We start from the raw sequence: 14898 nt of genomic DNA, 5'->3' as shown, positions 1-14898 counted from the left end.
ATCTTCAAACTGTGTAAGTTTAATGTAAATCTGTGGGTGTTTTATGTTCTACAAAAAGTACCAGGAACCTTTAAGCTCTCAAATTTGTCAGCACACAGTTTACTTGTAAACCATACACAAACGGGGCCCTGGTTCGGGAAAATGATCCTGGTTAGCCCATTAGTCAAGACTGTAAGTACGCTGGCAATATTCTGGAACCTGAGTACCTTAAAGTGTAGGAATTAAGTGTACCGACCAATTATGCGTGAAATCTGTAGAAGACGGACTGAATTTCATCCTCTGCGACAGAGAGTCTTTTTTTACCTTGTGTGGATAAAACAGAGAAGTAAACATGAATAAACTTTAAAGCGATGGCTACCTTTGGTGACTGTCAAAGACCAGTGTTCTCACTTGGTGTATCCCAACATATGCATAAATTAACAAATCTGTTCAAATTTGGACTCAATTGTAAATAGAAGTTGCAAGAGAACGATAAAACAAAACACACCCTTGTTGCACAAATTTGTTTGCTTTCAGATGGATAAATAAATAAAAGGCTTCATGCCTGAAGTCTTTTAATATCAGAGTGAGAAATTATCTCTGATTTGAAAACTGGGTTACTCCAGAGGGAGCCCTTTATGACAATATTGTATAGTTAAAAAATCACAATAGTTGATTTGTTGAAATTATTTTACTAAATTTTCATTGGGAAATGAAAATTTAGTAAGATAATTTCAACAAACCTCCTTTCTATATTCTCTGGCATTTTCAATGACAAATTAAGTCAATTTTTTTATAGAATTGTTAATGTATGCATATGTTGTGATACACCAAGTCAGAATACAGGGCCCAATCTCATAGAGCTGCTAAGCACAAAAGATTTGCTTAGCATTAAATTTCTACCCTGATAAAAAACTGGATTACCAACCAAATTTCCATTAGTTGCATATTGCTCGTTAGTGGTATTCAGCTGTTGTTTGCTTACCCTGAAAATCACTGTTTTTATCAAGGAAGAAATTTCATGCAAAGCAAATTTTTAGAGTTTAATAGAGTAGGAAATTCAAATAAGAGTAGAAACTCGAACACAGTGTTCTTCAGTCAATCACTGTACTCTCTCTTATTGACCTTCAACTTTGTTCATAATAATTCCTTTTGCTGTTAAGGTCAGTTTTTTCATTAGTAACGCCTCAGAAGTTTTTTAATATCAGATTGGTTGCCTTAGATGCTAGATGTTTATACACATAACAACCCCTTCTACTCTCAGCAATTTTTTCAGTCATTTAACTGTGAAGACTTCTTCAGATTTGTAAAGATTTTTTTTTCTTTCTGGGTTAGTTTGCGTGGTTCATGGACAATCTTGTTCATTGATTCAAATAGGTAAAAGCTCTATTCAAATAAAATTGTATTTTTTTTGTAAAAGTTCGTTCAGTAAAGAAAGAGGTCAAATGACATATTTGTTGGTTGTTTAATATTTCACACAAAGCTTTTAAAATTAAATTTACCTAAAATTTAATTTGTTTAAAATTTTTTTGTTGATTGTCAGTAGTTTTAATCGGGATTTGTAACAGGGTTGAACATTAAAGGAATGTATACATCGGGTGATTATCTTTGGATAGAACTTTAGAAGCCTAAAGTAGATTTTAATATCAAAAGCATTTTGAGAAACATTTCACTTTAAAGTAATGTTGTTATGTAAAAAGCAATCAGTTTTTACCCATAAATTTGAACCTGAGACTTGATTATTTTTCCTGCTTGGACATATTCACTCCAGTATTTGGGCCTTCAAAACTAAAAAGATTTTTATTTTAGAATCTTGATATACATTTGAACAGCACCAAACTGCTCCTTTAACCAGTCCCAATATTCTTCCCACTTGAGTCTGATTTCCGATTTTGTTTGCCTTTGAAACATCTTGTACATTTGTGATTAAAAAGCCTGTAATGTCTATTAAACCCTACACCATACATGTACCATTATAGGTTAGTCCTGGTTCTCAATGAATTATTCATACTTTATTGTCGAAGGACCCAATTAATATACTGCATGTTTGTTTAAAGACACTGGACACTTTTGGTAATTGTCATAGACTTGTCTTCTCACTTGGTGTATCTCAACATATAAGCATAAAATAACAAACCTGTGAAAATTTGAGCTCAATCGGTCGTCGAAGTTGCGAGATAATTGAAAGAAAAAAAAGAACACCCTTGTCACACGAAGTTGTGTACTTTCAGATGCTTGATTTCGAGATCTCAAATTCTAAATCTGAGGTCTCAAAATCAAATTTGTGGAAAATTACTTCTTTCTCGAAAACTACGTTACTTCAGAGGGAGCCGTTTCTCACCATGTTTTATACTACCAACCTCTCCCCATTACTCATTACCAAGTAAGATTTTATGCTAACAATTATTTTGAGTAATTACTAATAGTGTCCACTGCCTTTACCTAACCCACACTGAGATCACAATGAGATCATTGTTTTCTCGCACTTGCTCTTTAACAATAATAATAGCTCTATTCCATTCCTTTAAAGTAATTTATACGCTGCGGTTGTACAAGCAAGTCATATGCAGATGGGGCTTTTTTTTTTTTTTTAGTCGAGACCCCCAGCGCGGCTTCATTCTGGTCACGTGCATCGATCAACGTTCGTTGGAGCTCTTTCCCAGGTCAGTCTCGCCAAAGAGCGTAATTGAACAAGAATGGTTGCGCATCATAATAGATTCATGATCAAGCGTGTGTTTTGTGCCATACGGTACAGTGTACATCATGCACGTTCTACACCATCGTCCCAGTGTCATGTGTGTCCCTCTAGGGGAGTGTTTAAAGGAACATTACAGAATTGTTTTTTGAAAAAAAAAAAAAAAAAAAAAAAAAACAGTTGCTGGCAGTGTAATCCACCATATATACATAAACTGACAAACCTGTAGAAGATTGAGATCATTCGGCCATCTAGGTCAAGAGAAAATAGTGAAAAAAACGATTGCACATTTTGCATGACATCGATTAAAAATAAATGAGTAAAACGCTCACTTTTATGTAAATCTGTGATCTTCATTATTTTGTTTTCTTCTTACAAATTCTGTGATGTTCCTTTAAAAAAAATATTGTAAATAATTAACCGATTAGTCTAGATTATGAGGTACGTGCAAAGTCTTTGCTCGGGTAACTGGCTCCGGAGGCTAGAGGTGCAAATCAGATTAAAAAAAAAAAAAAAAAAAAAAAAAAAAAAAACCTGCAGATTTAAATGTGTTTCTTATGAGTTCCTTTTCTGAATGACATTCTTGAGGTTTGAACACGCCTACTGTGAGATTATTCTAATGAGAGGACAAGTTGAGTCTCCTTATGTTGAATTTTAAAAGACAAATTGTAATTAGAGTTGGATCATCAGTATTTTGTTTACATTAAGACTTCAATTATTTGTAACTATATTTTTGTATATTAATTTTGGTTACCCATATACATCGATGTGTGTTAGCACTGTATACTCAGTACTCGCCGAGCTCTGTGAAAAGAAAAATCACAGGCATAATACTCGGGTGGATTCGAACCCACGACCTTTGCAATTCTAGAGCAGTGTCTTACCAACTAGACTACCGAGGTTGCCCGGTAGCACAAGGCAGTTCGAATCCTATATTTCCACAGAACTCGGGAAAGTACTGAGTATACAGTGCTTACACACTTAGGTGTATATATAAATATATGAGTAAAACCCAAATTAATCTTCTTTTTCCCTGATGCAAATTTGTATCCATGATGTTTGTGTACTTGTGGTAAACAGCACATATTTTTAGAGTGTTAAAAGTTGATTGAATACTAAAGAATACTATATGGTTCTACTCATATACACCGAAGTGTGTAAGAGCAATCAGTACTGTCCAGAGGTCCTCCTGTGAAAGTTCTTTTATTACTTTCGTGGCATTCGAACCTACTGCCTTTAAAGCCATTTGACACTTTCGGGTAACAGTATTGTCTAAGGCCCACACTTCGTGAATCACAACTTCTTTATAAAATAACAAACCTGTGAAAATTTAGACTCAATCGGTCATCGGAGTCGGGAGAAAACAACGGGAAAACCTACCCTTGTTTCCGCACGTAATTTACGCCGTGTCATGACATGTGTTTAAAACAAATCCGTAATTCTTGATATCGAGAATTGATATTGTTTTAATGTTTTCTCAAAAAGTAAAGCATTTCATGGAATAATATTTAAAGAGAAGTCTTTCACCATTACCTTCTGTAAACCCTGTAAGTCATTTGTAAATCTGTGGACTTTTTTTCTGGTTTTCTGTACCGAAAGTGTCCAATGGCTTTAAAGCAATGGGCAATCTCGGCGATCTAGTGGTATTCCATCTGCTCTAGGTTTTTTTAACAGCCTATTACACCCCTGCATTGTGTACATGTACCTGTATAAAAACCTAGGTGTTGTTTTTACAAAACTGAAGCAAAGCACACTGAAGTACCAAATTTTACTTTAAAGTTTGAAAGTATCTTTGAAACATTTGGGCCCTATAATGAACAAATACTTATTAAGCCACAAGACACTGAGTGCAAAAATTGTGAATAGACTAGCCAAGTCTTTGAGTGTTTTCAGATTATGTTATTAATATTCTTATGCTTTTGAGTTTAGTTGATCAGTTTTATATTTTATTTGGTATCTTTCCTATCTGATGTCTTGAAGAATAGAACAGTGTTTCATAGAAAGTCAACCAACTCATAGTTTCCTGTGTTTTCTTCTTCAGGAGTCAAACCCCCCACAATTTAATGTATCCTCCGTGGTAACCATTTTTGGTTGCCTGGGGTGCAACATTTGGATCATTTTGATATGCTACTTTTAAATCACCCTTCTAACCATATGCATTTTCTAACATGGTTTAAAATGCTTTTCATAGACAAACTCGCCCGATCCAAGGCAACGTGTCCCTTTAAAGTCAGCCTGACTTTGTGATAAACAAAACACTTTACAACCCTTCTTTAAATCATAATTACCATTTAACCTTGTCAGCGACATTTATTCCTCACTGTATCCAGTTTGATAATGAGTTATGATAATTAGGAACAATTTAATGTTCGTGTTATTATTCATTACTGTTCCTAGTATGCGTTGTTGTTTCTAGTAATAAACCACAAGGGGAAACTAACTGGGTGAATTGAAACTATTTTTTGAGTTGACTAAGACAAATTTACTACAGCAAGGCTTGAGTCTGCAATGCTGCGACCATAAAAAGGCAGTAGTTTACATATTACTAGTTTATAAAAAGCTCTAGTGCAAGGCTGGCTGAAACACACACCTACAGCTCCCATGGGGATACACAGTCTTTCCCTTAAAGATGGAGTCATCTGATTGGATTTTTTTCTCTTAAACATAATGCCGTTTAAAAGGATTTTGGTACTTTTTGTAACACAAAACAAAGGTCCACAGATTTAAAATAATAAAAATAATAATAATAACCGTATTTATAACGCGCCTTTTGCCAAAGGATACAAAGCGCCAGGTGTTATTACTGCAAGGAGTGGGGTGAATTTTTGAGATATAAGACCTAATCCTTAAGCGCCATGTAATGGTTTACAAGGTGCTGTGGCGCAATATGCTGCCAATCCAGCCAGGAACACCGGGGCGAACCCCTTCTCTTTTCGATAAGTGCACTGGGTTCTTTTACATGCGTTTTACACAACACATGGGACCAACGGCTTTACGTCCCATCCGAAGGACGAAGCAATGGTTATGTGTCTTGCTTAAGGACAAAAGTGTCACGGCTGGGGAATCGAACCCACACTCTGCTGATCAGAAACACCAGAGTTTGAATTCGGTGCTCTTAACCGCTCGGCCACGACACTCCCGCCATTAAACTTACACAGTTTGAAGATAATGATGATAGAAAGCTTCCCTAAAAATATTACTTGCCCAAGGTGCTGTAATTTTTGAAAAATGAATAAAACAATGTTAGACGAAAATTAAATTGTGTTTACTTGTTGTACTAATTTCTCAGAAACTATAGCTTATCAAGTAAGTAATATTTTAAGGGAAGCTTTCTACCATCATTATCTTCAAACATACTAGTAAATTTGTGGACATAGGGTTTTTGTGTTCTACAAAAAGTACCCAGACCCTTTAAAGTGTGTATGTAACTTTTGTTGGACAAAAAACACAATGTCCACAGATTTACACTAAACTTACACAGTTTGAAGATAATGATAGTAGAAAGCTTCCCTGAAAATATTACGTGCTGAGGTGCTGTAGTTTTGGGGTAATGAGTAAAACAATGTCATGAAAATAATTTTAGTCTCATGAGACCAAAATTATTTTAAGCATTTACAAAGTTATTTTCATGACATTGTTTTACTCATTTCTCAAAAACTACAGCACCTCAGTGCTTTCTCCTGAAGACGAGCAGAGTATACTGTTCGAAACGTCGAGACCAAACCGGCTCTTTTCAGAGCCACCACTCCATCAAAAGAGTTTTGACCCATAGTTGTACCGGCAAGTTTACTATTAATATTTAGATTTATAGTTGCTCTAAAACATTTATAATTGAGAAACATTCTGATTGTTACGGATTCTCCGTTTCTGCATGGACAGAACCGCTCCAGATATGTGGATATATCTTTTAAACTCTACCTCCTTTTTGAAACTAAATGTTCACAGGTTAGTTTTATTGTTTGTATTTACATGGGACTGAAACAATCAAACGGTTCAGAAAAACAAATGTACACTTCGTCTTTAAAGGCAGTGGACACTATTGGTAATTACTCAAAATAATTATTAGCATAAAACCTTTCTTGGTAATGAGTAATGGGGAGCTGTTGATAGTATAAAACATGGTGAGAAACGTCTCTCTCTGAAGTAACGCAGTTTTGGAGAAAGAAGTAATTTTCCACAAAATTTAATTTGAGACCTCAGATTTAGAATATGAGGTCTCGAAAACAAGCATCTGAAAGCACACAACTTGAAGTGACAAGGGAGTTTTTTCTTCCATTATTATCTTGCAACTTCGATGACCAACTGAGCTCAAATTTTCACAGGTTTGTTATTTTGTGCCAATGTTGAGATACACCAATTGAGAAGACTGGTCTTTGACAATCACCAATAGTATCCAGTGTCTTTAAGGACACAAGTGTCACAACCGCTTCCTGCTGATCTGAAACTTCGAAGCTTCAGTCTAGTGCGCTGGACTGCTCGGCCACAACACTACACATAAACGAAAGAGAAGACACAATGTTTTATTTTTATTAGTCAATGTTCAAGTAATAATCTATTTATTTTCTTGTCATTTTTTTTGGCACAGATATTGTAACTTAGTAAGTGATTGATAAATGGACACCATGTAGTGAAATTCAGCCAGTGACTTACAGGTGAGTTTTCATATAAATAAAGGACCCTTAAAATAATTGTAAAGAAAACGCAACCATTTTGGATTGAACAAAGAAAAAGTCACTAGAGCAGAAAGTATTGGTTTTAGATTTTCTGCTAAGCAAAAATAAACAGGACACTGGTCACAGATTCCACGCCTTACGTGGTATTCTTTGTGTGGTAAGCATAGTTCTGTTGTCCTTGGCTACTTTGTGTGCTTGTGCAGCTCGATGAAATTTGGGCTTGGAGCCTGTAAGCACAGACACTTGCTAAGCACAGAAAATTGTGCTGAGCAAAATAAGGTTACCAACCAGAATACTGTACATTTACCATTGCTGTGACTGGTACTCCACTCATTTCTTGCTTAGCAAAAGAATTTACATAGCAAAATTTTCTGCTGAACAGCTTTGTGATATTAAGCGCTGGGGTCGATTTCACAACGAGTTAGAACTAGTCCTAACTTAGGACTGGTCCTAGGAGATATACAAATTGCATGGATAGTCCAAAGTTAGGACGAGTAACTGGTCCTAACTCGAGATAAGACTAGTCCTAACTCTTTGTGAAACCCACCCCTGGTCCAAAGAAAATACGCTGCAGTCAGGGCCCAATTTCATATTGATGATTAAGCACAAAAAGTACGCTTACCAGAATAAGGTTACCAGCCAAAGTACCGTGTCACAAGTACAATGTATGTTTGGTATCATAGAAGACAATCCCAGTATACTGATCGAAACATCAAGTTGAAACCAACGGTTCTTTTCAGAACCACCCCAACCCATTTAAAGATTATCATTACGTTGTGTTAACGCAAACCTGTACTATATTGTATTTCCACCACGCTAAGTTTCAAATCCCACTTATCCCAGAAAACTGTTAAGCAATATTTTGGGCTTAAGCAGCTTTATAAAATTGGGCCCTGATACTAGTAAGTGTTCAGTCCATCCAACATGGCTGATCAAACCTCACCATTTCCCCGCCTCAAAGTTCCTCTACTTGTATAACTTGTTATTAAGAACCTTCTCAGTTTGCTCCTGGAATCCTCTCTCAATCCACGGTTTGTTGTTTTAGCGACAAAACTCTCCCCCAGAACAAGCCGGTGAACCCTCAAAAACCCAGACAGTACTTTGATAAACTGCGTCCTCCAATGCCCCCCTCTCCGGTCCCATCACCCCCCCCCCCTCCTTCACCACATCCTCTCAATTGGGACCTATCCAAGACTATTAATACATACCTATTATTTCCTACTCCCCCTCTAGTCACAGTGTTTACCCCCCATACCATGATAATGGTTTTGTCCACTGGGTTTCTGGTTTCTTTCTGATACTGGTTTGTGGTTTGGGAAGAATGAACAACAAAAACAAATTTAAAACAAAAATAGATAACATTTCTTAGTTTTAAATACAAATCTGAATATATTGAACCTCAATACTTACAAAAGGGCCAGGATTAAGGAATGGTTTAGTTCATTTTAGAGGAAGTAGGGGGTTCGGGGGGAGGGGGGGGGGTGGGGCTTTACTCCGCCTCAAAATGCCAGTGCCCAGTCGGTCAAGACTGAATGTTGCCGACGACGAGTCAAAAAGGGTAAAACAGGATGCCTTATTAGACTTCGGCTCCACAACAGACACAAACAACTTAAGAGAATGTACTCTGGCCCACCTTGCGTCCTTTTAACATGCAGTGCGTGCCATAGTTTAAAGCCCGGTTCATACTTCCTGCGAATGCGATACATACTTTGCGGTCACAGCCCTGTTTTCGCTGCAACATTTTTCGCAGGAGTTGAGCACTTTTCAACTGATCCGAATTGTACATGTACGAGTTTGTGACGTCAAAATCTGTATCACATGTAGTAGTTAAAAAGCAGGACGGTTCTTTTTCAAACTGAGAGGTCTCCCGAACAATCCGATAATTCTACTACGCAGTGGTCTAGTAGAATACAGAAAGACAGTTCTCTAAGAACAAACTCTACCCGGCAAGTAGATACACACATGGTGTTACCGCAAACCAAATGTATCGGATTTACTCCATTTGTTTTTTAATTACACATTCTCATCAAAGTACGTGGTGGATAAAAGAAAATGTGATGAAATGTGATTTAAAGTGGTGCTCATTAGAGTTGCCACTTTGTGTGTCAGTTTTTACTTGTTTAACATTTTTATGAAATAGTGTTAGGCCGGAAATCAAGGCCTTCGTCATATGTTGTGCGTAATTCGTACTGCGCAATGTGTACAGATTTAAACTCACTTCGAGCACACACATAAATCCATGTGTCCGTTTTGCGTACTGCATTATCCGTATGTGCAATGCTTTGCTTTATTATGAAAATATGGACAATTTAGGGTATTAGTAAATATAAAAAAGTGTATACGAAAATCAATCACAACTACTAATCATAATAAACTACATATTTGTTTTGGTTCTTAGATAAATAAAATAAATATCAAATAAAAACAAAAACAAAAGAAAGACAGAAGCAATTAGCCTGGCATCTAAATTTGATTATTTCAGCCGTTGGTCATTGTCTTACTCGAAAATGATTTGAGTATTCCAAATTGTGTTTAAAATGTTATACTTGATTGAGTTTAGATTAACGCCAAATCATTTCTGCAAATCATTTTCGAGTCCTGATCACCTCGCAAGCGCAGCCAGCACGGCCAGCATGGAGGGGGAAAAAAAAGGAGGGAAAAAGAGGGAATCATGCATAAACAGGATTGAGTTAAATTTCCATCATTCAATGTGGATACACATCCCAAAGCATTCAATTGAAAGTTGCCCGGAACACCCCTCTCAATCACAATGGTACAGTCCTTCTGTGTGTGTATCCATGTGTCCAGCCCCCCCCCCCCTATATGATGTGTGTGTATACTACTATGGGATTAATACACAGTGTGTGTGTGTACAGACCCAAATGATGTTGATATCACAGTGCCTGTCATGTGTTCGTGTATTCCCCCTTATTATATAGCTCCTATGAATACATTGGGATGCAAGGCCTTCACTGAGAGAGACAGCAGACCATGTGTGAACCGCGGGATTGCTTAAATATCTAGGAAGTGGAAAATAGAACCCAATCCACGGGGCCTTGGATATCTGTGTGGATATCAACACAGTTGTTGAGCTTTGGCAACGGCCAGGAAGAATTCTGACAGATTTTTTTGTTGAACTTTACGGAGAGCTTGATCAGATCCAGAGGAGAGTTTTGATCATTGGTGTTCACGACGTTACCAAGGCGATTTTTTTTTTTTGTGGGTGTTTTTGTTGTTGCGTCATTGTACCATCCTCAACTCTAGTATGACTGAACGTTTTGCTCATCTCTTTGTTAATCTTGACAGGTAAGTTTTTTTGTCTTCCTTTATTTTATAATCTGTGAAATTAATTTCATAACAAGGCCATGCCTCAAAAGGAACTTGTTTGAAATGTGTTGAAGGGATCTCAGAGGGAACGTGTGTATAAACCTGTGACGATTTCATTTTAATAGTTGGTAGCTTTTTTTATATATAGATATCGCCAACAAATTTGAGTGGTTATGTACACGCAGGAAGAATAATACCAAATAAGAATACACAATTTGAGAAACGTAGGATTTGAAACTTTGCCTGGTAGAAATACGATATGGAAAGGTTTGCGGTAACACCATGTAATGACTATCTCTAATGAGTTGGGGTGGTTCTGAAAAGAACCGTTGGTTTCAACTCTACGTTTCGATGAGCATGCTCTGATCGTCTTCTGGAGAATTCTGAGAAACGTTTCGGACAGAAATTCTTCTCAGTAAATGTTTCCGACAGAAATTCTTCTCAGATTCAAATATTTTTTTTGGAAAAACATATTTCCCGTGAGAAATGATTCTCAAAATGGTTTAAACTACCGGAAGCTGCTGTACCTTTTGGAAAGTGATTTTTTATTGCCAGTCATTTTAAGAGTGATCACCAAATGTATACCTTCCCTTCAAAAATACAAAAGTGGTTTGACAGGAGTTTTTATTCCAATGAATTGTAATTATTAACAATTATTTGTTATGTGTCGCCGTCATGTAGTTGATTAACTCACGCACTTCAGATTAGAATCCACTGATTAGAAAATGAGTCTTTGATAAACCAGGAATGAAAAATCAGTTAGCCTGTCAAACTCCTGTTACATACCATCGCCAAATAATGTCTTTATATTTTTTATAGTTATAATTTTAAATCTTCGGACATAAAATACATATACAAATTGTCGTTAAAGACACTGAACACTATTTGTAATTGTCAAAGACCAGTCTTCTCACTTGGTGTATCTCAACAATGCATTACATAACAAACCTGTGAACATTTGAGCTCAATTGGTCGTCGAAGTTGCAAAATAATAATGAAAGAAAAAAAAACACCCTGGTCACACGAAGTTGTGTGCTTTTAGATGCTTGATTTCGAAACCCCAAATTCTTAATCTGCGGTCTCCAAATCAAATTCGTGGAAAATTACTTCTTTCTCAAAAACTATGTCACTTCAGAGGGAGCCGTTTCTCACAATGTTTTATACCATCAACCTCTCCTTATTACTCTTCACCAAGTCAAGTTTTTTGCTATTAATTATTTTGAGTAATTACCAATTATGTCCACTGCCTTTGAAGAAGACAAATGTAAAAATCATAGATGTGTAATCATAGATGTCAGACCCAGATTTTGGACTGTACAGAGTCTTAGCTAAATGTAGCAAATATTAATTGTTAATTTTTTTGTATAGATTTATTGTATGAATTATAGGTTATGTCACATTGACGAGAACAGCAACGTAACAATAACCATTAGTTTGTCTTCTCATGGCCCCGATGAACAAACAACAACAATTCAAAACCAGGACAGACTTACACTTCATTTCCAAACTGACACTATCAGTTGTAGACAATGTACACAAATGTTACAGTTTATCCACCTTCAATCCCGCAATGTAACTTATTAATATTTGACCTAATCTGTCAATTATTGATTATAAATGATTAATAATAATGCTGTCATGATCTCATCGCACTTTCATTGATACTGAAGAAGTGAGCTGTAACTAAAAGCTGGCCAGCTCTGTTGTGAATTTCTGCCGATTCATATTTTAGTTAAAGGCACTGGACACCATTGGTAACTGTCAAAGACCAGGGCCCAATTGCATGGCTCTGCTTACCGCCGAATTCTGCGCTAACGATCGCTATTCCCCGCTTACATGCAAGCGCCGAATTTCTGTCCCTTGTAAGCGTAGAAGTACGCACGCGCAGAGGCCAAAAATCGCTGTTAACTTGTGAAATACATTTGCCGTAAGCACAGAATTCTCTGCTTCTGTAAGCGCCGATTCCGTGCTTACGGTAAGCAGAGACATGAAATGGGCCCAGTATTCTCACTCGGTGTATCCAAACATGTGCATAACATAACAAATCTGCGAAAATTTTGACTCAATTGATCATCGAAATTGCAAGAGAATAATGAAAGAAATTTGTGTGCTTTCACATACATAATTAAAGGCTTCATGGCCTCTGTTGTCCCTGGTCTTGGCCTTGGTGCCCATTCATCATTGTCCTATATACTAAGATTTTCCAATGGAGTGCCCTTTTAAAATTGCCCTTGCTCTTGCCCTCTCAAATATGAAATTCCCTGCTTGAAATACAGAGATTCAAGAATTTCACAAAATTGAAAGAAAGATACAATAAAAGTCACCTGTGAAAGTTTCAGCTGCTTAGAGTGTCTACCTGCGCTACGAAGAAAGAAAAACTGTTACATGATTTTCATCAAGCCTGTCGATGCGCAACGTTCGTCACACTGTCGTGCACCGGCCGTGCAGAGCTAACTTACCATGCTTAATGGCACTGTCAAACTTAAATCAAAGGTTTGCGCTAAACGTGGCTTTTTGGGGTCAAATTTAATTAATATTTTCTAATTATTTCAGTTTGGCACGTGCGGAGGCCGAACACTGATACTAATGGTAGAGTGGAGATATGGGGTTGGGGATAACTCACAGAAATTGCATCAGAAATCTTCCCTCAAAGATATTTTAAAAAGTAGGATTTGAAACTAGGTGAGGTGTGGTAGCACCATTTGTAAGTGAGCCAGGCCTATCTACCACTACCAGTAATATTTCCAGTCATTACTTTTTAAAGACAATGGACACTTTTGGTAATTGTCAATGACCAGTCTTCTCACTTGGTGTATCTCAACATATGCATCAAAATAACAAACCTGTGAAAATTTGAGCTTGACTGGTTGTTGGAGTTGCGAGATAACTATGAAAGAATAAAACACCCTTGTCACACGAAGTTGCATGCTTTCAGATGCTTGATTTCGAAGGCCTCAAATTCTAAACTTGAGGTCTCAAAATCAAAATCGTGGAAAATTATTTCTTTCTCAAAAACTATGGCACTTCAGAGGGAGATGTTTCTCACAATGTTTTATACTACCAACCTCTCCCCATTACTCGTTACCAAGTAAGGTTTTATGCTGATAACTATTTTGAGTAATTACCAATAGTGTCCACTGCCTTTAAAGCAGCATCCAGCAACAGAGTCCAGCATCTCCCCAAAGGCGATCAAAGGAAACCTTGAGTTCTCAACCATTATGGTTCAACACCAACACTTCTCAAAAGAGATTTACACATATTCTCACCCGATAATGCTAAAAATAGATCATTTGAAATAGTTTACTTGGTTAAAAACCATGGAGGTAGAAAACTTTCCAATGTCCGGGAATTGATGCATGATCGGGATTTGTGACATTCCCAACCAATCTTAGGTCTTCTCTATCAGAAAGAAAAAAGAAGAAAAAAAAAAACACCATCAACTTATCTTTGCCTTCTTACTGTCCTTCAATCAACTAATTTTTTTGCTGTCTTCGTTACAACAAAATAATACCAACTGTGCACTAGAGGTAGTTTCCTTTTCATGGGGGATATTCCTCGTGGGAAATGAACCCAGGGTCATTGGACTCTTCCATTCTCCCAGCCAGGGGTGGTCATTTGTGGTCAGGGTAGGGTACTTGGCACATTCTGTGGCGAGGTCATGGTAAGGTCATAATTGCCCCCCCCCCCCCCATTTCCACACCAGAAGTTGGTCTAGCTATTTGGTAGTGAGAAGAAAACAATTTGTGGGACTAATTTTTTTTGACTGGTTGTTTAAAAGTATAACATGATGGTTTACTTGTATGATGGAAATGACTAGTTGTCAAATAATTATTTATTCTCAAAATGGGAAACAGGCTTTAGAAAGATCAGGTGAATTTCTTGACCTACAGGTACCAAACAAAGTGCATACAGGTTTTAATGTACATAGGCCTACATGTCATACTTCTATATAAATGATAACATAGAAATTGGCGATGCAAACTGCTTATCAACCAAAAGGACCTATGGTATAAATGCAACAAAAAATAGTTCATGGCCTGACGTTTTCGACCCTAGCAGAGTCTTTCTCCAAGGCTAAATGACAACACAACAAACATGAACAGGGTTACTTCTGTTAATGTTTAAAAGATCAATTTGTGGGCTAACTTTCCAAGTTTTACTGGTTTCTTTTTGCCGTACAAGTCGAAACAAAATAGCAAAAGAAAAGAAAAGGATTCAATCTGT

The 14898-nt window shown here is 36.9% G+C and overlaps 1 long non-coding RNA gene across 1 annotated transcript in view; it reads left to right on the top strand.

The window, feature by feature from the left end:
* Positions 1-10647, top strand: part of LOC117304095 — a 31518-nt gene extending 20871 nt beyond the window's left edge. Inside the window, exons 2-3 of the long non-coding RNA XR_004520560.1 lie at positions 7260-7326; positions 10287-10647. This is a non-coding gene — a long non-coding RNA (uncharacterized LOC117304095). The remainder of the gene's footprint in view (positions 1-7259; positions 7327-10286) is intronic.
* The last annotated feature ends 4251 nt before the right edge of the window (positions 10648-14898 follow it).

Source organism: Asterias rubens, chromosome 20, assembly GCF_902459465.1.
Source record: "Asterias rubens chromosome 20, eAstRub1.3, whole genome shotgun sequence".
NCBI lineage: Eukaryota > Metazoa > Echinodermata > Asteroidea > Forcipulatida > Asteriidae > Asterias > Asterias rubens.
This window is presented reverse-complemented; position numbering and strand designations above follow the sequence as displayed.